This window comes from Carcharodon carcharias, chromosome 36 (genome assembly GCF_017639515.1).
Source record: "Carcharodon carcharias isolate sCarCar2 chromosome 36, sCarCar2.pri, whole genome shotgun sequence".
NCBI classification, from domain to species: Eukaryota; Metazoa; Chordata; class Chondrichthyes; order Lamniformes; family Lamnidae; genus Carcharodon; species Carcharodon carcharias.
Window position 1 is genome coordinate 8,929,284 of NC_054502.1, and position 25,384 is coordinate 8,954,667.

Consider the following 25,384-nt stretch of genomic DNA (forward strand, 5'->3'; position numbering starts at 1 on the left):
GTAAGACTCTGATATACCCCACACCCCTCACTGTAACACTCTGATATACCCCACATACCTCAGTGTAACACTCTGATATACACCACACCCCTCACTGTAACACTCTGATATATCTCACATTCCTCACTGTAACTTTCTGATATACCCCACTCCACTCACTGTAACACTCTGATAAACCTCACACCACTCACTGTAACACTCTGATATACCCCACACCCCTCACTGTAACACTCTGATATAACCACAGCCCTCACTGTAACACTCTGATATACACCACACCCATCACTGTAACACTGATATACCCCACATCCCTCACTGTAACACTCTGATATACCCCACATCCCTCACTGTAACTTTCTGATATACCCCACACCACTCACTGTAACACTCTGATAAACCTCACACCACTCACTGTAACACTCTGATATACCCCACACCCCTCACTGTAACACTCTGATATAACCACAGCCCTCACTGTAACACTCTGATATACCCCACACCCCTCACTGTAACACTCTGATATACCCCACATCCCTCACTGTAACACTCTGATATGCCCCACACCACTCAATGTAACATGCTGAGATATTCCATACCCTTCACTGGAACACTCTGATATAATGCACATCCCTCAAGGTAACACACTGATATACCAAAAGCCCTCACTGTAATGCTCTGATATGACCCACACCCCTCCCTGTAAAACTCTGATATATCCCACAACCCTCAATGTATCAAACTGATAAACCCCAATCCCTTCACGGTGACACTCTGATATACCACACACCCCTCAGTGTAACACTCTGATATACCCCACACCCGACACTGTCACAATCTGATATACCCCACATCCATCAGCGTAACACTCAGATATGACCCACACCCCTCACTGTAAAACTCTGATATACCCCACACCCCAAAAAGGTAACAACCAAATATATACCCCACACCCATCACTGTAACACTGATATACCCCACAGCCCTCACAGTAAAAGTCTGATATACCCCACAAGCCTCACTGTAACACTCTGGTATACCCCAAACCCCTCAATGTAACACTCAGATATAAACCACACCCCTCACTGTAACACTCTGATATACTCCACACCCCTCACTGTAACACTCTGATATAATCCACACACCTCACTGTTACACTCTGATATACCCTACACACCTCACTGTAAAACTCTGATATACCCCAAACCCCTCACAGTAACATTCTGATATACCACACACCCCTCACTGTAACACACTGATATATCCCACACCCCACACTGTAACACACTGATATATCCAACACCCCTCACTGTAACACTCTGATATACCCCACACCCCTCAGTGTAACACTCATATACCCCACACCCCACAATGTAAAAGTCTGATATACCCCAAACCCCTGACTGTAACACTCTGATATACCCCACACCCCTCACTGTTTCACTCTGATATATCCCACACCCCTCAATGTAACACTCTGGTATACCCCACACCCCTCACTGTTTCACTCTGATATATCCCACACCCCTCAATGTAACACTCTGGTATACCCCACACCCCTCACTGTAACACTCTGATATACTCCAAACCCCAACAAGGTAACAACCAAATATACACCCCACACCCCTCAATGTAACACTCTGATATACCCCACTCCCCTCACTGTAACACTCTGATATACACCAAACCCCTCACTGTACACTCTGATATACCCCACATCCCTCACTGATACGCTCCGATATACCCCACACCACTCAATGTAACACTCTGATATACCCCACACCCCTCACTGTAACACTCTGATATACCCCACTCCCCTCAATGTAACACTGTGATATATCCCACACCCCTCACTGTAACACTCTGACATACCCCACTCCCCTCAATGTAACACTCTGATATAGCCCATACCCCACACTGTAGCACTCTGATATACCACACACCCCTCATTGTAACACTCTAATATACCCCACACCCCTCACTGTAACACTCTGATAAACTCCACACCCCTCACTGTAACACTCTGATATACCCCACACCCCTCACTGTAACACTCTGATATGTCCCACAATCCTCACTGTAACACTCTGATATACCCCACACCCCTCACTGTAACACTCTGATATACCCCACACCACACAATGTAAAAGTCTGATATATCTCACACCCCTCACTGTAACACTCTGATATACACCACACCCCTCACTGTAACACTCTGATATGCCCCACACCCATCACTGTAACAATCAGATATACCACAAACCCCTCACTGTAATACTCTGATATACCCCACACCCCTCACTGTAACACACTGATATAACCCACACCCATCACTGTAACAATCTGATATAACCCATGCGCCACACTGTAACACCCTGATATACCCCACACTCCTCACAGTAAGACTCTGATATACCCCACACCCCTCACTGTAACACTCTGATAAACCTCACACCACTCACTGTAACACTCTGATATACCCCACACCCCTCACTGTAACACTCTGATATAACCACAGCCCTCACTGTAACACTCTGATATACACCACACCCCTCACTGTAACACTCTGATATACCCCACATCCCTCACTGTAACTTTCTGATATACCCCACACCACTCACTGTAACACTCTGATAAACCTCACACCACTCACTGTAACACTCTGATATACTCCACACCCCTCACTGTAACACTCTGATATAACCACAGCCCTCACTGTAACACTCTGATATACCCCACACCCCTCACTGTAACACTCTGATATAACCACAGCCCTCACTGTAACACTCTGATATACACCACACCCCTCACTGTAACACTCTGATATACCCCACATCCCTCACTGTAACACTCTGATATGCCCCACACCACTCAATGTAACATGCTGAGATATTCCATACCCTTCACTGGAACACTCTGATATAATGCACACCCCTCAAGGTAACACACTGATATACCAAAAGCCCTCAATGTAATGCTCTGATATGACCCACACCCCTCCCTGTAAAACTCTGATATATCCCACAACCCTCAATGTATCAAACTGATAAACCCCAATCCCTTCACGGTGACACTCTGATATACCACACACCCCTCAGTGTAACACTCTGATATACCCCACACCCGACACTGTCACAATCTGATATACCCCACATCCATCAGCGTAACACTCAGATATGACCCACACCCCTCACTGTAAAACTCTGATATACCCCAAACCCCAAAAAGGTAACAACCAAATATATACCCCACACCCATCACTGTAACACTGATATACCCCACAGCCCTCACAGTAAAAGTCTGATATACCCCACAAGCCTCACTGTAACACTCTGGTATACCCCAAACCCCTCAATGTAACACTCAGATATAAACCACACCCCTTACTGTAACACTCTGATATACTCCACACCCCTCACTGTAACACTCTGATATAATCCACACACCTCACTGTTACACTCTGATATACCCTACACACCTCACTGTAAAAGCTGATATAATCTACACCCTTCACTGTAACACTCTGATATACCCACACACCTCAAGGTAACACTCTGATAGACAGACACACCTCACTGTAACACCCAGATATGACATACACGCCTCACTGTAAAACTCTGATATACCCCAAACCCCTCACAGTAACATTCTGATATACCACACACCCCTCACTGTAACACACTGATATATCCAACACCCCACACTGTAACACTCTAATATACCCCACACACCTCACTGTAACAATCTGATATATCCCACACCCCTCACTGTAACACTCTGATATACCCCACACCCCTCAGTGTAACACTCATATACCCCACATCCCACAATGTAAAAGTCTGACATACCCCAAACCCCTGACTGTAACACTCTGATATACCCCACACCCCTCACTGTTTCACTCTGATATATCCCACACCCCTCAATGTAACACTCTGGTATACCCCACACCCCTCACTGTAACACTCTGATATACTCCAAACCCCAACAAGGTAACAACCAAATATACACCCCACACCCCTCAATGTAACACTCTGATATACCCCACACCCCTCACTGTAACACTCTGATATACACCAAACCCCTCACTGTAACACTCTGATATACCCCACATCCCTCACTGATACGCTCCGATATACCCCACACCACTCAATGTAACACTCTGATATACCCCACACTCCTCACTGTAACACTCTGATATACCCCACACCCCTCACTGTAACACTCTGATATATCCCACGCCCCGCAGTGTAACACTCTGATATACCCCACACCCCTCACTGTAACACTCTGATATACCCCACACCACACAATGTAAAAGTCTGATATATCTCACACCCCTCACTGTAACAATCTGATATACCCGACATCCTTCACTGTAACACACTGATGTGACCCACACCCCTCACTGTAACACACTGAGATAGCCCACACCCCAACAAGGTAACAACCAAATATATACCACACACCCCTGACTGTAACACTCTGATATACCCCACACCCCTCACTGTAACACTCTGATATATCCCACACCCCTCTCTGTAACACTTTGATATACACCACGCCCCTAACTGTAACACACTGATATACCCCACAACGCTCACTGTAAAACTCTGATATGACCCACACTCTTCACTGTAACACTCTGATACACCACACACCCCAACAAGGTAACAACCAAATATATACCCCACACCCCTCCCTGTAATACTCTGATATACACCACACCCCTCACTTTAACACCCTGATATATCACACACCCCTCACTGTAACACTCTGATATACCCCACACCCCACACTGTAACAATCTGATATACCCCACACCCCTCATTGAATCACTCTGATATATTCCACACCCCAACAAGTTAACACCCAAATATATACACAAAAGCCCTCTCTGTAACTCTCCGATATACCCCACACCCCACACTGTAACACTCTGATATACCCCACACCCCTCACTGTAACACTCTGATATACCCCACACCCCTCACTGTAACACTCTGAATTACCCCACACACCCCAAGGTTAGAATCTGATATACCCCACATCACTCAAGTTAAAAATCTGATATATACCACAATCCTCACAGAAACACTCTGATATACCCCACACCCCTCACAGTAATACTCTGATAAACCTCACACAACTAACTGTAATGCTCTGATATACCCCACATCCCTCACAGTAATACTCTGATAAACCTCACACAACTAACTGTAACACTCTGGTATACCCCACACCCCTCACAGTAATACTCTGATAAACCTCACACAACTAACTGTAACACTCTGATATACCCCACATCCCTCACTATAACACTGATATACCCCACACCCCTCACTGTAACACTCTGATATACTCCACACACCTCACTGTAACACTCTGATATACACCACACCCCACACTGTAACACTCTGATATACCCCACACCCCTCACTGTAACACTCTGATATACTCCACACCCCTCACTGTAACACTCTGATAAACTCCACACCCCTCACTGTAACACTCTGATATACCCCACACCCCTCACTGTAACACTCTGATATACTCCACACCCCTCACCATAAAACACTGATATTCTCACTCTCTCACTGTAACTCTTTGATATAACCCACACCATTCACTCAACAAATCGATATAGCCCACACCCTCACAGAAACATTCTATTACTCCCCACGAAGCTCACTGTAACAGTCTGGTATATCCCACCCACTCATTACAACACTCAAATATATCCCACACCCCTCACTGTAACATGGATATATTCCACACTTCTCACGGGAACACTCTGGTATACACTGCACAACTCACTGTAACAATGTGATATATCCCACATCACTCACTCTAACAGTCTCATATATCCCACACCCTTCACTGTAACACTCTGATATACCCCACACCCCAACAAGGTAACACCCAAATATATATCCCACACCCGTCACTGTAACACTCTGTTTTACCCCACACCCCACATTGTAACAGTTTGATATACCCCACACCCCAACAAGGTAACACTCAAATATATACCCCACACCCCTCACTGTAACACTCTGATATACCCTACAAACCACACTGTAACACTCTGATACACCCCACACCCCTCACTGTAACACTCTGATATACCCCACGTGCCTCACTGTATCACTCTCATATGCCCCACACCCCTCACTGTAACACTCTGATATACCCCACACCCCTCACTGTAACACTCTGATATACCCCACACCCCTCACTGTAACACTCTGATATACCCCACACCCCTCACTGTAACACTCTGATATACCCCACACCCCTCACTGTAACACTCTGATATACCCCACACCCCTCACTGTAACACTCTGATACACCCCACACCCCTCACTGTAACACTCTGATATACCCCACGTGCCTCACTGTATCACTCTCATATGCCCCACACCCCTCACTGTAACACTCTGATATACCCCACACCCCTCACTGTAACACTCTGATACACCCCACACCCCTCACTGTAACACTCTGATATACCCCACGTGCCTCACTGTATCACTCTCATATACCCCACACCCCTCACTGTAACACTCTGATATACTCCACACCCCTCACTGTAACACTCTGATATACCCCACACCCCTCACTGTAACACTCTGATATAACCCACACCCCTCACTGTAACACTGATATACACCACACCCCTCACTGTAACACTCTGATATACACCACACCCGTCACTGTAACACTCTGATATACTACACACCCCAACAAGCTAACACCAAAATATATACAAACAACCCTCACTGTAACACTCTGATATATCCCACTCTCCTCACTGTAACACTCTGATATGCCCCAAACCCCTCACTGTGACACTGTGATATACCCCACACCCCTCACTGTACACTCTGATATACCCCACGCCGCTCCCTATTACACTCAGATATACACCTCACCCCTCTCTGTAACACCCTGATATAGCCCACACCCCTCACTGTAACACTCTGATATACCCCACACCCCTCAATGTAACACTCTGATATAACCCACGCCCCTCACTGTAACACTCTGATATACACCACACCCCTCACTGTAACACTCTGATATACACCACACCCCTCACTGTAACAATCTGATATACCCCACACCCCTCACTGTAACACTCTGATATACCCCATACCCCTCACTGTTACACTCTGATATACACCACACCCCTCACTGTAACACTCTGATGTACCCCACACCCCTCATTGTAACACTCTGATATACCCCACACCCCTCACTGTACCACTCTGATGTACCCCACACCCCTCACTGTAACACTCTGATATAATCCACACCCCTCACTGTAACACTCTGATATACCCCACACCCCTCACTGTAACACTCTGATATACACCACACCCCTCACTGTAACAATCTGATATACCCCACACCCCTCACTGTAACACTCTGATATACCCCACACCCCTCACTGTTACACTCTGATATACACCACACCCCTCACTGTAACACTCTGATGTACCCCACACCCCTCATTGTAACACTCTGATATACCCCACACCCCTCACTGTACCACTCTGATGTACCCCACACCCCTCACTGTAACACTCTGATATAATCCACACCCCTCACTGTAACACTCTGATATACCCCACACCCCTCACTGTAACACTCTGATATACCCCACGCCCCTCACTGTAATACTCTGATATACCCCACACCCCTCACTGTAACACTCTGATATACCCCACGCCCCTCACTGTAACACTCTGATATACCCCACACCCCTCACTGTAACACTCTGATATACACCACACCCCTCACTGTAACACTCTGATATACCCCACGCTCCTCACTGTAACACTCTGATATACCCCACACCCCTCACTGTAACACTCTGATATACCCCACACCCCTCACTGTAATACTCTGATATACCCCACACCCCTCACTGTAACACTCTGATATACCCCACACCCCTCACTGTAACACTCTGATATACCCCACACCCCTCACTGTAACACTCTGATATACCCCACACCACTCAGGTTGACTCCTTGTGTTGTATTATGCCTCTCGCGATTACAGTGCTGTTGAATGCTGTGTGTTTGTTCCTTTATGTGCCTGCTGGGGGGTGTAGTGCTTGTGCCTGGTGTGTTTGCCTACCAGCTCGAATTAATCATGAGTCCCAGGGAGCTGTTGAATACCATTCGTAAACGGACTTTGCACTAACTGCCCAACATTCTAGAGAACGTAATGACTGTCGATTATCCAAACGCTAATGGGCAGGAAGACAGACAGATGCCGGATCCCTACTCCCTGACCCAGCCATACGCTGCAAAACAACAACCAGTCTGCATTCAGCTAGCATCCTTAACACTTGAAAAAATCCGGTGTTGCTTCTGAGGAACAGAAATTGGACACAATCCCTCCCTGAGCCATATCAGGGGATACTCGGGACTGGTGACCAGAAGCTCAGTCATAGAAGTCAGTGGTATAGAGCATTGTGAAGGGGTACAGAGAGGGAGAGATAGGGAGAGAGGGAGAGAGACAGAGAGATAGAGAGAGTGAGAGACAGAGAGAGAGAGAGAGACAGAGAGATAGAGAGAGTGAGAGAGGGAGAGAGACAGAGAGAGAGAGAGACAGAGAGATAGAGTGAGAGAGGGAGAGAGACAGAGAGAGAGAGAGACAGAGAGATAGAGAGATAGCGAGAGTGAGAGAGGGAGAGAGACAGAGAGAGAGAGAGAGACACAGAGAGAGAGAGAGACAGATAGATAGAGAGATAGCGAGAGTGAGAGAGGGAGAGAGACAGAGAGAGAGAGAGAGACACAGAGAGAGAGAGAGACAGAGAGATAGAGAGAGTGAGAGGCAGAGAGATAGCGAGAGTGAGAGAGGGAGAGAGACAGAGAGAGAGAGAGAGACAGAGAGATAGAGAGATAGCGAGAGTGAGAGAGGGAGAGAGACAGAGAGAGAGAGAGACACAGAGAGAGAGAGACAGAGAGATAGAGAGAGAGAGAGACAGAGAGATAGAGAGAGTGAGAGACAGAGAGATAGCGAGAGTGAGAGAGGGAGAGAGACAGAGAGAGAGAGAGACAGAGAAGGAGAGAGAGACCGAGAGGGAGAGCCAGAGGGGGAGAGAGACAGAGAGAGAGAGACAGACAGAGAGAGAGAGAGAGACAGAGAGAATGAGACAGTGGACGGGAGATAGCGGGAGAGAGTAAGACAGATAGAGAGACACAGAGGGAGAGACAGAGACAGAGAGAGAGAGAGAGAGAGACAGAGAGAGTGAGACTGTGGGCGAGAAGGAGAGAGAGAGAGAAAGACAGACAGAGAGAGAGAGAGAGAGACAGAGAGAATGAGACAGTGGGCGGGAGACAGAGGGAGAGAGTAAGACAGATAGAGAGAGAGAGACAGAGGGAGAGACAGACAGATACAGAGAGAGAGAGAGAGGCGGAGAGGTTTAGGGGGGGAATCCCAGATCATAGTGTCCCAGGCAGCTAAAGGCACAGCCACCAAAGGTGGAGCAACGGGAATCGGGGGATGCTCGAGAGGCCAGAATTGGGGAAGTGATTGAGGTGTCAACCATGACTCAGTGAATAGCACACTCACATCTGTGTCAGCAGGTCTTCGGTTCAAGATCCCATGACAAAGATTTCACCACAAGATGCAGGTTGACAATCCAGTGTCAGTAATGAGGGAGTGCCGCACTGTCAGAGGGTCAGTACTGAGGGCGTGCCGGACTGTCGGAGGGTCACTACTGAGGGAGTGCTGCACTGTCGGAGGGTCAGTACTGAGGGAGTGCCGCACTGTCGGAGGGTCAGTACTGAGGGAGTGCTGCACTGTCGGAGGGTCAGTACTGAGGGAGTGTCGCACTGTCGGAGGGTCAATACTGAGTAAGTGTCGCACTGTCTGAGGGTCAGTACTGAGGGAGTGCCGCACTGTCCGAGGGTCAGTACTGAGGGAGTGCCGCACTGTCGGAGGGTCTGTACTGAGGGACTGCCACACCGTCAGGGGTCAGTACTGAGGGAGAGCCGCACTGTCAGAGGGTCAGTACTGAGGGAGCGCTGCACTGTCAGAGGGTCAGTACTGAGGGAGCGCTGCACTATCCGAGGGTCAGTACTGAGTGAGTGCCTCACTGTCCGAGGGTCAGTACTGAGGGAGCGCCGCACTGTCAGAGGGTCGGAACTGAGGGGGTGCCGCACTGTCGGAGGGTCAGTACTGAGGGAGTGCCGCACTGTCGGAGGGTCAGTAGTGAGGGAGAGCAGCACTGTCGGAGAGTCAGTACTGAGGGAGTGCTGCACTGGCAGAGGATCAGTACTGAGGGAGCGCCGCACTGTCAGAGGGTCGGAACTGAGGGGGTGCCGCACTGTCGGAGGGTCAGTACTGAGGGAGTGCCGCACTGTCGGAGGGTCAGTAGTGAGGGAGAGCAGCACTGTCGGAGAGTCAGTACTGAGGGAGTGCTGCACTGGCAGAGGATCAGAACTGAGGGAGCGCCGCACAGTCGGAGGGTCAGTGCTGAGGGAGTGCTGCAGTGGCAGAGGGTCAGTGCTGAGGGAGGATGCACTGTTGGAAGGTCAGTACAGAGGGAGTGCCGCTCTGTTGGAGGGTCAGTGCTGAGGGAGGGCCGCGCTGTTAGAAGGTCAGTACTGAGGGAGCGCCGCACTGTTGGACGGTCAGTACTGAGGGAGTGCCGCACTGTCAGGGGTCAGTAATGAGGGAGCGCCGCACTGTCGGAGGGTCAGTACTGAGGGAGTGGTGCACTGTCGGAGGGTCAGTACTGAGGGAGTGCCACACTGTCGGAGGGTCAGTACTGAGAGACCGCCGCACTGTCAGAGGGTTGGAACTGAGGGAGTGCCACAATGTCGGAGGGCCAGTACTGAGGGAGCGCTGCACTGTCGGAGGGTCAGTACTGAGGGAGTGCTGCACTGTCGGAGGGTCAGTACTGAGGGAGTGCCGCTCTGTCGAAGGGTCAGTGCTGAGGGCGGGCCGCAGTGTCAGAGGGTCAGTACTGAGGGAGCGCCGCACTGTTGGAGGGTCAGTACTGAGGGAGTGCCGCACTGTCAGAGGGTCAGTACTGAGGGAGAGCTGCACTGTCGGAGGGTCAATACTGGGGGAGTGCTGCACTGTCGGAGGGTCAGTACTGAGGGAGTGCCGCACTGTCGGAGGGACAGTACTGAGGTAGCACCACAATTTCGGAAGGTCATTAGTGAGGGAGTGCAGCACTGTCGGAGGGTCAATAATGAGGAAGCACCGCACTGTCAGAGGGTTTCTACTGTGGGAGTTCTGCACTTTCAGAGGCTTAGTACTCAGGGAGTGCCGCACTGTCGGAGGGTCAGTACTGAGGGACTGCTGCACTGTCGGAGGGTCAGTACTGAGGGAGTGCCACACTGTCGGAGGGTCAGTACTGAGTGAGCGCCGCACTGTCAGAGGGTTGGAACTGAGGGAGTGCCGCACTGTCGGAGGGTCAGAACTGAGGGAGTGCCGCTCTGTCGAAGGGTCAGTGCTGAGGGAGCGCTGGACTGTCGGAGAGTCAGTACTGAGGGAGTGCCGCACTGTCAGAGGGTCAGTACTGAGGGAGCGCCGCACTGTCGGAGGGTCAGTACTGAGGGAGTCCCGCACTGTCGCAGGGTCAGAACTGAGGGAGTGCCGCACTGTCAGAGGGTCAGTACTGAGGGAGTGCCGCACTGTCAGAGGGTCAGTACTGAGGGAGCGCCGCACTGTCGGAGGGTCGGTAATGAGGGAGTGCCGCACTGTCAGAGGGTCAGTACTGAGGTAGCGCAGCATGGTCAGAGGGTCGGTACTGAGGGAGTGCGGCACTGTCGGAGGGTCAGTACTGAGGGGGGGGCCGCATGGTCAGAGGGTCAGTATTAAGGAAGCGCCGCATGGTCGAAGGGTCAGAACTGAGGGAGTGCTGCACTGTCAGAGGGTCAGTAATGAGGGAGTGCCGCACAGTTGGAGGGTCAGTACTGAGGGAGTGCTGCACTGTCGGAGGGTCAGTGCTGAGGGAGTGCCGCACTGTCAGAGGGTCAGTACTGAGGGAGTGCCGCACTGTCGGAGGGTCACTACTGAGGGAGTGCCGCTCCGTAGGACGGTCAGTACTGAGGGAGCGCCGCACTGTCGGAGGGTTAGTACTGAGGGAGCACCGCACTGTTGGAAGGTCAGTACTGAGGGAGAGCTGCACTGTCAGAGGGTCAGTATGAGGGAGTGCCGCACTGTCAGATGGTCAGTACTGAGGGAGTGCTGCACTGTCGGAGGGTCAATACTGAGGGAGTGCCACACTGTCAGAGGGTCAGTACTGAGGGAGTGCCGCATGGTCGGAGGGTCAGTACTGAGGGAGTGCTGCACTGTCAGAGGGTCAGTACTGAGGGAGTGTTGCACTGTCGGAGGGTCAGTACTGAGGGAGCGCCGCATGGTCGGAGGGTCAGTACTGAGGGAGTGCCGCACTGTCGGAGGGTCAGTACTGAGGGAGTGCCGCACAGTTGGAGGGTCAGAACTGAGGGAGTGCCGCACTGTCAGAGGGTCAGTACTGAGGGAGTGCCGCACTGTCAGAGGGTCAGTAATGAGGGAGCGCCGCACTGTCGGAGGGTCGGTAATGAGGGAGTGCCGCACTGTCAGAGGGTCAGTACTGAGGTAGCGCAGCATGGTCAGAGGGTCGGTACTGAGGGAGTGCCGCACTGTCGGAGGGTCAGTACTGGGGGGGGGGCCGCATGGTCAGAGGGTCAGTATTAAGGAAGCGCCGCATGGTCGAAGGGTCAGAACTGAGGGAGTGCTGCACTGTCAGAGGGTCAGTAATAAGGGAGTGCCGCACAGTTGGAGGGTCAGTACTGAGGGAGTGCTGCACTGTCGGAGGGTCAGTGCTGAGGGAGTGCCGCACTGTCAGAGGGTCAGTACTGAGGGAGTGCCGCACTGTCGGAAGGTCACTACTGAGGGAGTGCCGCTCCGTAGGACGGTCAGTACTGAGGGAGCGCCACACTGTCGGAGGGTTAGTACTGAGGGAGCACCGCACTTTTGGAAGGTCAGTACTGAGGGAGAGCTGCACTGTCAGAGGGTCACTATGAGGGAGTGCCGCACTGTCAGAGGGTCAGTACTGAGGGAGTGCTGCACTGTCGGAGGGTCAATACTGAGGGAGTGCTGCACTGTCAGAGGGTCAGTACTGAGGGAGTGCCGCATGGTCGGAGTGTCAGTACTGAGGGAGTGCTGCACTGTCAGAGGGTCAGTACTGAGGGAGTGTTGCACTGTCGGAGGGTCAGTACTGAGGGAGCGCCGCATGGTCGGAGGGTCAGTACTGAGGGAGTGCCGCACTGTCGGAGGGTCAGTACTGAGGGAGTTCCGCACAGTTGGAGGGTCAGTACTGAGGGAGTGCCGCACTGTCAGAGGGTCAGTACTGAGGGAGTGCCGCACTGTCGGAGGGTCACTACTGAGGGAGTGCCGCTCCGTAGGACGGTCATTACTGAGGGAGCGCCGCACTGTCGGAGGGTCAGTACAGAGGGAGTGCTTCACTGTCGGAGGGTCAGTACTGAGGGAGTGCCGCACTGTCGGAGGGTCAGTACTGAGGGAGTGCCGCACTGTCGGAGGGTCAGTACTGAGGGAGTGCTGCACTGTTAGACGGTCAGTACTGAGGGAGCGCCGCATGGTCGGACGGTCAGTACTGAGGGAGTGCCGCACTGTTGGAGGGTCAGTACTGAGGGAGTGCCGCACAGTTGGAGGGTCAGTACTGAGGGAGTGCCGCACTGTCAGAGGGTCAGTACTGAGCGAGTGCCGCACTGTCGGAGGGTCACTACTGAGGGAGTGCCGCTCCGTAGGACGGTCATTACTGAGGGAGCGCCGCACTGTCGGAGGGTCAGTACTGAGGGAGTGCTTCACTGTCGGAGGGTCAGTACTGAGGGAGTGCCGCACTGTCGGAGGGTCAGTACTGAGGGAGTGCCGCACTGTCGGAGGGTCAGTACTGAGGGAGTGCTTCACTGTCGGAGGGTCAGTACTGAGGGAGTGCTGCACTGTCGGAGGGTCAGTACTGAGGGAGCGCCGCACTGTCGGAGGGTCAGTACTGAGGGAGTGCTGCACTGTCGGAGGGTCAGTGCTGAGGGAGCGCCGCATGGTCGGAGGGTCAGTACTGAGGGAGCGCCGCATTGTCGGAGGGTCAGTGCTGAGGGAGCGCCGCATGGTCGGAGGGTCAGTACTGATGGAGTGCCGCATTGTCGGAGTGTCAGTACTGAGGGAGTGCCGCACTGTCGGAGGGTCAGTACTGAGGGAGTGCCGCACTGTCAGAGGGTCAGTAATGAGGGAGTGCCGCAGAGTTGGAGTGTCAGTACTGAGGGAGTGCCGCACTGTCGGAGGGACAGTACTGAGGGAGCGCTGCACTGTCGGAGGGTCGGTACTGAGGGAGCACCACAATTTCGGATGGTCATTAGTGAGGGAGTGCAGCACTGTCGGAGGGTCAATAATGTGGAAACACCACGCTGTCAGAGGGTATCTACTATGGGAGTTCTGCACTTTCAGCGGCTTCGTATTAAGGGAGTGCCGCACTGTCGGAGGGTCAGTACTGAGGGAGTGCTGCACTGTCGGAGGTTCAGTACTGAGGGAGAGCTGCACTGTCGGAGGGTCAGTACTGAGGGAGTGCCGCTCTGTCGAAGGGTCAGTGCTGAGGGCGGGCCGCACTGTTGGACTGTCAGTACTGAGGGAGTGCCGCACTGTCGGAGGGTCAGTACTGAGGGAGCGCCGCACTGTCGGAGGGTCAGTACTGAGGGAGTGCCACACTGTCAGAGGGTCAGTAATGAGGGAGAGCCGCACAGTCGGAGGGTCAGTACTGAGCGAGGGCCTCACTTTCAGAGGGCCAGTACTGAGGGAGTGCCGCACTGTTGGAGTGTCAGCACTGAGGGAGCGCCACAGTGTCGGAGGGTCAGTACTGAGGGAGCGCCACAGTGTCAGAGGGTCAGTACTCAGGGAGTGTCGCACTGTCAGAGGGTCAGTAATGAAGGAGCGCCGCACTGTCAGAGGGTCAGTACTGAGGGAGTGTGCACTATCAGAGGGTCAGTACTGAGGGAGCGCCGCCCTGTCGGAGGGTCAGTACTGTGGGAGAGCTGCACTGTCGGAGGGTCAGTACTGAGGGAGTGCCGCACTGTCAGATGGTCAATACTGAAGGAGCGCCGCACTGTCGGAGGGTCAGTACTGACGGAGTGCCGTACTGTCGGAGGGTCAGTACTGAGGGAGTGCCACACAGTAAGAGGCTCAGTAATGAGTGAGAGCTCACAGTCGGAGGGTCAGTACTGAGCGAGGGCCACACTGTCAGAGGTCCAGTACTGAGTGAGTGCCGCACTGTCGGCGTGTCAGCACTGAGGGAGCGCCACAGTGTCGGAGGTTCAGAAGTGAGGGAGTGCCGCATTGTCAGAGGGTCAGTAATGAGGGAGTGCTGCACTGTTGAAGGGTCAGTACTGAGGGAGTGCCGCACTGTCGGAGGGACAGTACTGAGGGAGTGCCGCACTGTCGGAGGGACAGTACTGAGGGAGCGCTGCACTGTCGGAGCGTCGGTACTGAGGGAGCGCTGCACTGTCGGAGGGTCGGTACTGAGGGACTGCCGTACTATCGGAGGGTCAGTACTGAGGGAGTGCCGCACTATCGGAGGGTCAGTACTGAGGGAGTGCCGCACTATCGGAGGGTCAGTACTGAGGGAGTGCCGCACTGTCGGAGGGACAGTACTGAGGGAGCGCTGCACTGTCGGAGGGTCGGTACTGAGGGAGCACCACAATTTCGGATGGTCATTAGTGAGGGAGTGCAGCACTGTCGGTGGGTCAGTACTGAGGAGCGCCGCACTGTCAGAGGGTCAGTACTGAGGAGTGCCGCACTGTCGGAGGGTCAGTACTGAGGGAGTGCCGCACAGTCGGAGGGTCAGTGCTGAGGGCGGGCCGCACTGTTGGAAGGTCAATACTGAGGGAGTGCCGCACTGCTGGAGGGTCAGTACTGAGGGAGTGCCGCACTGTTGGAGGGTCAGTACTGAGGGAGTGCCGCAGTGTCAGAGGGTCAGCACTGAGGGAGAGCTGCACTGTCGCAGGGTCAGTGCTGAGGGAGTGCTGCACTGACGGAGGGTCAATACTGAGGGAGTGCCGCACTGTCCGAGGGTCAGTACTGAGGGAGTGCCGCACTGTCAGAGGGTCAGTACAGAGGGAGTGCCGCACTGTCAGAGGGTCAGTACTGAAGGAGCGCCGCACTGTCAGAGGGTCAGTACTGAGGGAGCGCCGCACTGTCGGAGGGTCAATACTGAGGGAGTGCCGCACTGTCCGAGGGTCAGTACTGAGGGAGTGCCGCACTGTCAGAGGGTCAGTACAGAGGGAGTGCCGCACTGTCAGAGGGTCAATACTGAAGGAGCGCCGCACTGTCAGAGGGTCAGTACTGAGGGAGTGCCGCACTGTCAGAGGGTCAGTACTGAAGGAGCGCCTCACTGTCAGAGGGTCAGTACTGAGGGAGTGCTGCACTGTCAGAGGGTCAGTACGGAGGTAGCGCCGCATGGTCGGAGGGTCAGTACTGAGGGAGTGCGGCACTGTCGGAGGGTCAGTACTGAGGGGGGGGCTGCATGGTCAGAGGGTCAGTACTAAGGAAGCGCCGCATGGTCGGAGGGTCAGTACTGAGGGAGTGCCGCACTGTCAGACGGTCAGTACTGAGGGAGTGCTGCACTGTCGGAGGGTCAATACTGAGGGAGCGCCGCACTGTCAGAGGGTCAGTACTGAGGGAGTGCTGCACTGTCGGAGGGTCAGTACTAAGGAAGTGCCGCATGGTCGGAGGGTCAGTACTGAGGGAGTGCCGCACTGTCGGAGGGTCAGTACTGAGGTAGTGCCGCACTGTCAGAGGGTCAGTACTGAGGGAGTGCCGCACTGTCAGAGGGTCCGTAATGAGGGGTTGCCTCACAGTTAGAAGGTAGTACTGAGGGAGTGCCGCACTGTCAGAGGGTCAGTACTGAGGGAGTGCCGCACTGTTGGAGGGTCACTACTGAGGGAGTGACGCTCCGTAGGACGGTCAGTACTGAGGGAGCGCCGCACTGTCGGAGGGTCAGTACTGAGGGAGCACCGCACTGTTGGAAGGTCAGTACTGAGGGAGTGCCGCATTTTTGGAAGGTCAGTACTGAGGGAGAGCTGCACTGTCGGAGGGTCAGTACTGAGGGAGTGCCGCACTGTCGGAGGGTCAGTACTGAGGGAGTGCCGCACTGTCGGAGGGTCAGTACTGAGGGAGCACCGCACTGTTGGAAGGTCAATACTGAGGGAGTGCCGCATTTTTGGAAGGTCAGTACTGAGGGAGAGCTGCACTGTCGGAGGGTCAGTACTGAGGGAGTGCTGCTCTGTCGGAAGGTCAGTACTGAGGGAGTGCTTCACTGTCGGAGGGTCAGTACTGAGGGAGTGTCGAACTGTCAGAGGGTCAGTACTGAGGGAGTGCCGCATTGTCGGAGGGTCAGTACTGAGGGAGTGCCGCACTGTCGGAGGGTCAGTACTGAGGGAGAACCGCACTCTCGGAAGGTCAGTACTGAGGGAGTGCCGCAATCACGGAAGGTCAGTACTAAGGGAGTGCCGCACTGTCGGAGCGTCAGTACTGAGGGAGCGCCGCACTGTCAGAGGGTCAGTACTGAGGGAGTGCCGCACTGTCGGAGGGCCAGTACTAAGGGAGTGCCGCACGGTCGGAGGGTCAGTACTGAGGGAGCGCCGCAATGTCGGAGGGTCAATACTGAGGGAGCACCACAATGTCGGATGGTCAGTACTGAGGGAGCGCTGCTCTGTCGGAGGGTCAGTACTGAGGGAGTCCTTCACTGTCGGAAGGTCAGTACTGAGGGAGTGATGCTCTGTCGGAGGGTCAGTAATGAGGGAGTGCTGCACTGTCCAGGGTCAGTACTGAGGGAGTGCCGCACTGTCAGAGGGTCAGTACTGAGGGGGGGGGCCGCATGGTCAGAGGGTCAGTACTAAGAAAGCGCAGCATACGTCGGAGGGTCAATAGAGAGGGAGTGCCGCACTGTCAGAGGGTCAGTACTGAGGGCGAGCTGAACTGTCGGAGGGTCAATACTGAGTGAGTGCCGCACTGTCGGTGGGTCAGTAATGAGGGAGCGCCGCACTGTCAGAGGGTCAGTACTGAGGGAGTGCCGCACTGTCAGAGGGTCAGTAATGATGGAGTGCCGCACTGTCGGAAAGCCAGTACTGAGGGAGTGCCGCACTGTCAGAGGGTCAGTACTGAGGGAGTGCCGCACTGTTGGAGGGTCAATACTGAGGGAGCGCCGCACTGTCAGAGGGTCAGTACTGAGGGAGTGCTGCACTGTCGGAGGGTCAGTACTAAGGAAGTGCCGCATGGTCGGAGGGTCAGTACTGAGGGAGTGCCGCACTGTCGGAGGGTCAGTACTGAGGTAGTGCCGCACTGTCAGAGGGTCAGTACTGAGGGAGTGCCGCACTGTCAGAGGGTCCGTAATGAGGGGTTGCCTCACAGTTAGAAGGTAGTACTGAGGGAGTGCCGCACTGTCAGAGGGTCAGTACTGAGGGAGTGCCGCACTGTTGGAGGGTCACTACTGAGGGAGTGACGCTCCGTAGGACGGTCAGTACTGAGGGAGCGCCGCACTGTCGGAGGGTCAGTACTGAGGGAGCACCGCACTGTTGGAAGGTCAGTACTGAGGGAGTGCCGCATTTTTGGAAGGTCAGTACTGAGGGAGAGCTGCACTGTCGGAGGGTCAGTACTGAGGGAGTGCCGCACTGTCGGAGGGTCAGTACTGAGGGAGTGCCGCACTGTCGGAGGGTCAGTACTGAGGGAGCACCGCACTGTTGGAAGGTCAATACTGAGGGAGTGCCGCATTTTTGGAAGGTCAGTACTGAGGGAGAGCTGCACTGTCGGAGGGTCAGTACTGAGGGAGTGCTGCTCTGTCGGAAGGTCAGTACTGAGGGAGTGCTTCACTGTCGGAGGGTCAGTACTGAGGGAGTGTCGAACTGTCAGAGGGTCAGTACTGAGGGAGTGCCGCATTGTCGGAGGGTCAGTACTGAGGGAGTGCCGCACTGTCGGAGGGTCAGTACTGAGGGAGAACCGCACTCTCGGAAGGTCAGTACTGAGGGAGTGCCGCAATCACGGAAGGTCAGTACTAAGGGAGTGCCGCACTGTCGGAGCGTCAGTACTGAGGGAGCGCCGCACTGTCAGAGGGTCAGTACTGAGGGAGTGCCGCACTGTCGGAGGGCCAGTACTAAGGGAGTGCCGCACGGTCGGAGGGTCAGTACTGAGGGAGCGCCGCAATGTCGGAGGGTCAATACTGAGGGAGCACCACAATGTCGGATGGTCAGTACTGAGGGAGCGCTGCTCTGTCGGAGGGTCAGTACTGAGGGAGTCCTTCACTGTCGGAAGGTCAGTACTGAGGGAGTGATGCTCTGTCGGAGGGTCAGTAATGAGGGAGTGCTGCACTGTCCAGGGTCAGTACTGAGGGAGTGCCGCACTGTCAGAGGGTCAGTACTGAGGGGGGGGGCCGCATGGTCAGAGGGTCAGTACTAAGAAAGCGCAGCATACGTCGGAGGGTCAATAGAGAGGGAGTGCCGCACTGTCAGAGGGTCAGTACTGAGGGCGAGCTGAACTGTCGGAGGGTCAATACTGAGTGAGTGCCGCACTGTCGGTGGGTCAGTAATGAGGGAGCGCCGCACTGTCAGAGGGTCAGTACTGAGGGAGTGCCGCACTGTCAGAGGGTCAGTAATGATGGAGTGCCGCACTGTCGGAAAGCCAGTACTGAGGGAGTGCCGCACTGTCAGAGGGTCAGTACTGAGGGAGTGCCGCACTGTTGGAGGGTCAGTACTGAGGGAGTGCCGCACTGTCCGAGGGTCAGTACTGAGGGAGTGCCGCACTGTCGGAGGGCCAGAACTGAGGGAGTGCCGCACTGTCAGAGGGTCAGTACTGAGGGAGTGCCGCACTGTCGGAGGGTCAGTACTGAGGGAGCGCCGCGCTGTCGGAGGGTCAATACTGAGGGAGCACCACAATGTCGGATGGTCAGTACTGAGGGAGCGCTGCTCTGTCGGAGGGTCAGTACTGAGGGAGTGCTTCACTGTCGGAAGGTCAGTACTGAGGGAGTGCTGCCCTGTCGGAGGGTCAGTAATGAGGGAGTGCTGCACTGTCCAGGGTCAGTACTGAGGGAGTGCCGCACTGTCGGAGGGCCAGTACTGAGGGAGTGCCGCACTGTCAGAGGGTCAGTACTGAGGGGGGGCCGCATGGTCAGAGGGTCAGTACTAAGGAAGCGCCGCATACGTCGGAGGGTCAGTACAGAGGGAGTGCTGCACTGTCAGAGGGTCAGTACTGAGGGAGAGCTGAACTGTCGGAGGGTCAATACTGAGTGAGTGCCGCACTGTCGGAGGGTCAGTAATGAGGGAGCGCCGCACTGTCAGAGGGTCAGTACTGAGGGAGTGCCGCACTGTCGGAGGGCCAGTACTGAGGGAGTGCCGCACTGTCAGAGGGTCAGTACTGAGGGAGTGCCGCACTGTCGGAGGGTCAGTACTGAGGGAGTGCCGAACTGTCGGAGGGCCAGTACTGAGGGAGCGCCGCACTGTCGGATGGTCAGTACTGAGGGAGCGCCGCAATGTCGGAGAGTCAGTACTGAGGGCTTGCTGCACTGTCGGAGGGTCAGTACTGAGTGAGCGCTGCACTGTCAGAGGGTCAGTACTGAGGGAGTGCCGCACTGTCGGAGGGTCACTACTGAGGGAGTGCCGCTCCGTAGGACGGTCATTACTGAGGGAGCGCCGCACTGTCGGAGGGTCAGTACTGAGGGAGTGCTTCACTGTCGGAGGGTCAGTACTGAGGGAGTGCCGCACTGTCGGAGGGTCAGTACTGAGGGAGTGCCGCACTGTCCGAGGGTCAGTACTGAGGGAGAGCTTCACTGTCGGAGGGTCAGTACTGAGGGAGTGCCGCACTGTCGGAGGGTCAGTACTGAGGGAGCGCCGCACTGTCGGAGGGTCAGTACTGAGGGAGTGCTGCACTGTCAGAGGGTCAGTGCTGAGGGAGCGCCGTATGGTTGGAGGGTCAGTACTGAGGGAGCGCCGCATTGTCGGAGGGTCAGTGCTGAGGGAGTGCCGCATGGTCGGAGGGTCAGTACTAATGGAGTGCCGCATTGTCGGAGTGTCAGTACTGAGGGAGTGCCGCACTGTCGGAGGGTTAGTACTGAGGGAGTGCCGCACTGTCGGAGGGAGAGTACTGAGGGAGCGCTGCACTGTCGGAGGGTCGGTACTGAGGGAGCACCACAATTTCGGATGGTCATTAGTGAGGGAGTGCAGCACTGTCGGAGGGTCAATAATGTGGAAACACCACGCTGTCAGAGGGTTTCTACTGTGGGAGTTCTGCACGTTCAGCGGCTTAGTACTCAGGGAGTGCCGCACTGTCGGAGGGTCAGTACTGAGGGAGTGCTGCACTGTCGAAGGTTCAGTACTGAGGGAGGGCTGCACTGTCGGAGGGTCAGTACTGAGGGAGTGCCGCTCTGTCGAAGGGTCAGTGCTGAGGGCGGGCCGCACTGTTGGACTGTCAGTACTGAGGGAGTGCCGCACTGTCGGAGGGTCAGTACTGAGGGAGGGCCGCACTGTCGGAGGGTCAGTACTGAGGGAGTGCCGCACTGTTGGAGGGTCAGTACTGAGGGAGTGCCGCAGTGTCAGAGGGTCAGCACTGAGGGAGAGCTGCACTGTCGCAGGGTCAGTGCTGAGAGAGTGCTGCACTGACGGAGGGTCAATACTGAGGGAGTGCCGCACTGTCCGAGGGTCAGTACTGAGGGAGTGCCGCACTGTCAGAGGGTCAGTACAGAGGGAGTGCCGCACTGTCAGAGGGTCAGTACTGAAGGAGAGCCGCACTGTCAGAGGGTCAGTACTGAGGGAGTGCCGCACTGTCAGAGGGTCAGTACTGAAGTAGCGCCTCACTGTCAGAGGGTCAGTACTGAGGGAGTGCTGCACTGTCAGAGGGTCAGTACTGAGGTAGTGCCGCATGGTCGGAGGGTCGGTACTGAGGGAGTGCGGCACTGTCGGAGGGTCAGTACTGAGGGGGGTGCCGCATGGTCAGAGGGTCAGTACTAAGGAAGCGCCGCATGGTCGGAGGGTCAGTACTGAGGGAGTGCTGCACTGTCGGAGGGTCAATACTGAGGGAGCGCCGCACTGTCAGAGGGTCAGTACTGAGGGAGTGCTGCACTGTCGGAGTGTCAGTACTGAGGAAGTGCCGCATGGTCGGAGGGTCAGTACTGAGGGAGTGCCGCACTGTCGGAGGGTCAGTACTGAGGGAGTGCCGCACTGTCAGAGGGTCAGTACTGAGGGAGTGCCGCACTGTCAGAGGGTCCGTAATGAGGGGTTGCCTCACAGTTAGAAGGTAGTACGGAGGGAGTGCCGCACTGTCAGAGGGTCAGTACTGATGGAGTGCCGCACTGTCCGAGGGTCAGTACTGAGTGAGTGCCGCACTGTCAGAGGGTCAGAACTGAAGGAGCGCCGCACTGTCAGAGGGTCAGTACTGAGGGAGTGCCACACTGTCGGAGGGTCAGTACTGAGGGAGCGCCGCACTGTCGGAGGGTCAGTACTGAGGGAGTGCTGCACTGTCGGAGGGTCAGTGCTGAGGGAGCGCCGCATGGTCGGAGGGTCAGTACTGAGGGAGCGCCGCATTGTCGGAGGGTCAGTGCTGAGGGAGCGCCGCATGGTCGGAGGGTCAGTACTGAGGGAGCGCCGCATTGTCGGAGGGTCAGTGCTGAGGGAGCGCCGCATGGTCGGAGGGTCAGTACTGAGGTAGCGCCGCATGGTCGGAGGGTCGGTACTGAGGGAGTGCGGCACTGTCGGAGGGTCAGTACTGAGGGGGGGGCCGCATGGTCAGAGGGTCAGTACTAAGGAAGCGCCGCATGGTCGGAGGGTCAGTACTGAGGGAGTGCCGCACTGTCAGAGGGTCAGTACTGAGGGAGTGCTGCACTGTCGGAGGGTCAGTACTGAGGAAGTGCCGCATGGTCGGAGGGTCAGTACTGAGGGAGTGCCGCACTGTCGGAGGGTCAGTACTGAGGGAGTGCCGCACTGTCAGAGGGTCAGTACTGAGGGAGTGCCGCACTGTCAGAGGGTCCGTAATGAGGGGTTGCCTCACAGTTAGAAGGTAGTACGGAGGGAGTGCCGCACTGTCAGAGGGTCAGTACTGATGGAGTGCCGCACTGTCGGAGGGTCACTACTGAGGGAGTGCCGCTCCGTAGGACGGTCAGTACTGAGGGAGCGTCGCACTGTCGGAGGGTCAGTACTGAGGGAGCACCGCACTGTTGGAAGGTCAGTACTGAGGGAGTGCCGCATTTTTGGAAGGTCAGTACTGAGGGAGAGCAGCACTGTCGGAGGGTCAGTACTGATGGAGTGCTGCTCTGTCGGAGGGTCAGTACTGAGGGAGTGCTTCACTGTCGGAGGGTCAGTACTGAGGGAGTGCCGCACTGTCAGAGGGTCATTACTGAGGGAGTGCCGCACTGTCGGAGGGTCTGTACTGAGGGACTGCCACACCGTCAGGGGTCAGTACTGAGGGAGAGCAGCACTGTCAGAGGGTCAGTACTGAGGGAGCGCTGCACTGTCAGAGGGTCAGTACTGAGGGAGCGCTGCACTGTCAGAGGGTCAGTACGGAGGGAGCGCTGCACTATCCGAGGGTCAGTACTGAGTGAGTGCCTCACTGTCCGAGGGTCAGTACTGAGGGAGTGCCACACTGTCGGAGGGTCTGTACTGAGGGACTGCCGCAATGTCAGGGGTCAGTACTGAGGGAGCGCCGCACTGTCAGAGGGTCGGAACTGAGGGGGTGCCGCACTGTCGGAGGGTCTGTACTGAGGGAGTGCTGCACTGTCGGAGGGTCAGTAGTGAGGGAGAGCAGCACTGTCGGAGAGTCAGTACTGAGGGAGTGCTGCACTGGCAGAGGATCAGTACTGAGGGAGCGCCGCACAGTCGGAGGGTCAGTACTGAGGGAGTGCTGCAGTGGCAGAGGGTCAGTGCTGAGGGAGGATGCACTGTTGGAAGGTCAGTACAGAGGGAGTGCCGCTCTGTTGGAGGGTCAGTGCTGAGGGAGGGCCGCGCTGTTAGAAGGTCAGTACTGAGGGAGCGCCGCACTGTTGGACGGTCAGTACTGAGGGAGTGCCGCACTGTCAGGGGTCAGTAATGAGGGAGCGCCGCACTGTCGGAGGGTCAGTACTGAGGGAGTGGTGCACTGTCGGAGGGTCAGTACTGAGGGAGTGCCACACTGTCGGAGGGTCAGTACTGAGAGACCGCCGCACTGTCAGAGGGTTGGAACTGAGGGAGTGCCACAATGTCGGAGGGCCAGTAATGAGGGAGCACTGCACTGTCGGAGGGTCAGTACTGAGGGAGTGCCGCACTGTCAGAGGGTCAGTACGGAAGGAGCGCCTCACTGTCAGAGGGTCAGTACTGAGGGAGTGCTGCACTGTCAGAGGGTCAGTACTGAGGTAGCGCCGCATGGTCGGAGGGTCGGTACTGAGGGAGTGTGGCACTGTCGGAGGGTCAGTACTGAGGGGGGGGCCGCATGGTCAGAGGGTCAGTACTGAGGGAGTGCCGCACTGTCAGAGGGTCAGTACTGAGGGAGTGCTGCACTGTCGGAGGGTCAATACTGAGGGAGCGCCGCACTGTCAGAGGGTCAGTACTGAGGGAGTGCTGCACTGTCGGAGGGTCAGTACTGAGGGAGTGCCGCACTGTCGGAGGGTCAGTACTGAGGGAGTGCCGCACTGTCAGAGGGTCAGTACTGAGGGGGAGCTGCACTGTCGGAGGGTCAGTACTGAGGGAGTGCTGCTCTGTCGGAGGGTCAGTACTGAGGGAGTGCTTCACTGTCGGAGGGTCAGTACTGAGGGAGTGCCGCACTGTCAGAGGGTCAGTACTGAGGGAGTGCCGCACTGTCGGAGGGTCAGTACTGAGGGAGTGCCAGACCGTCAGGGGTCAGTACTGAGGGAGAGCCGCACTGTTGGAGGGTCAGTACTGAGGGAGTGCCGCACAGTTGGAGGGTCAGTACTGAGGGAGTGCCGCACTGTCAGTGGGTCAGTACTGAGGGAGTGCCGCACTGTCGGAGGGTCACTACTGAGGGAGTGCCGCTCCGTAGGACGGTCATTACTGAGGGAGCGCCGCACTGTCGGCGGGTCAGTACTGAGGGAGTGCTTCACTGTCGGAGGGTCAGTACTGAGTGAGTGCCGCACTGTCGGAGGGTCAGTACTGAGGGAGTGCCGCACTGTCGGAGGGTCAGTACTGAGGGAGTGCTTCACTGTCGGAGGGTCAGTACTGAGGGAGTGCTTCACTGTCGGAGGGTCAGTACTGAGGGAGCGCCGCACTGTCGGAGGGTCAGTACTGAGGGAGTGCTGCACTGTCGGAGGGTCAGTGCTGAGGGAGCGCCTCATGGTCGGAGGGTCAGTACTGAGGGAGCGCCGCATTGTCGGAGGGTCAGTGCTGAGGGAGCGCCT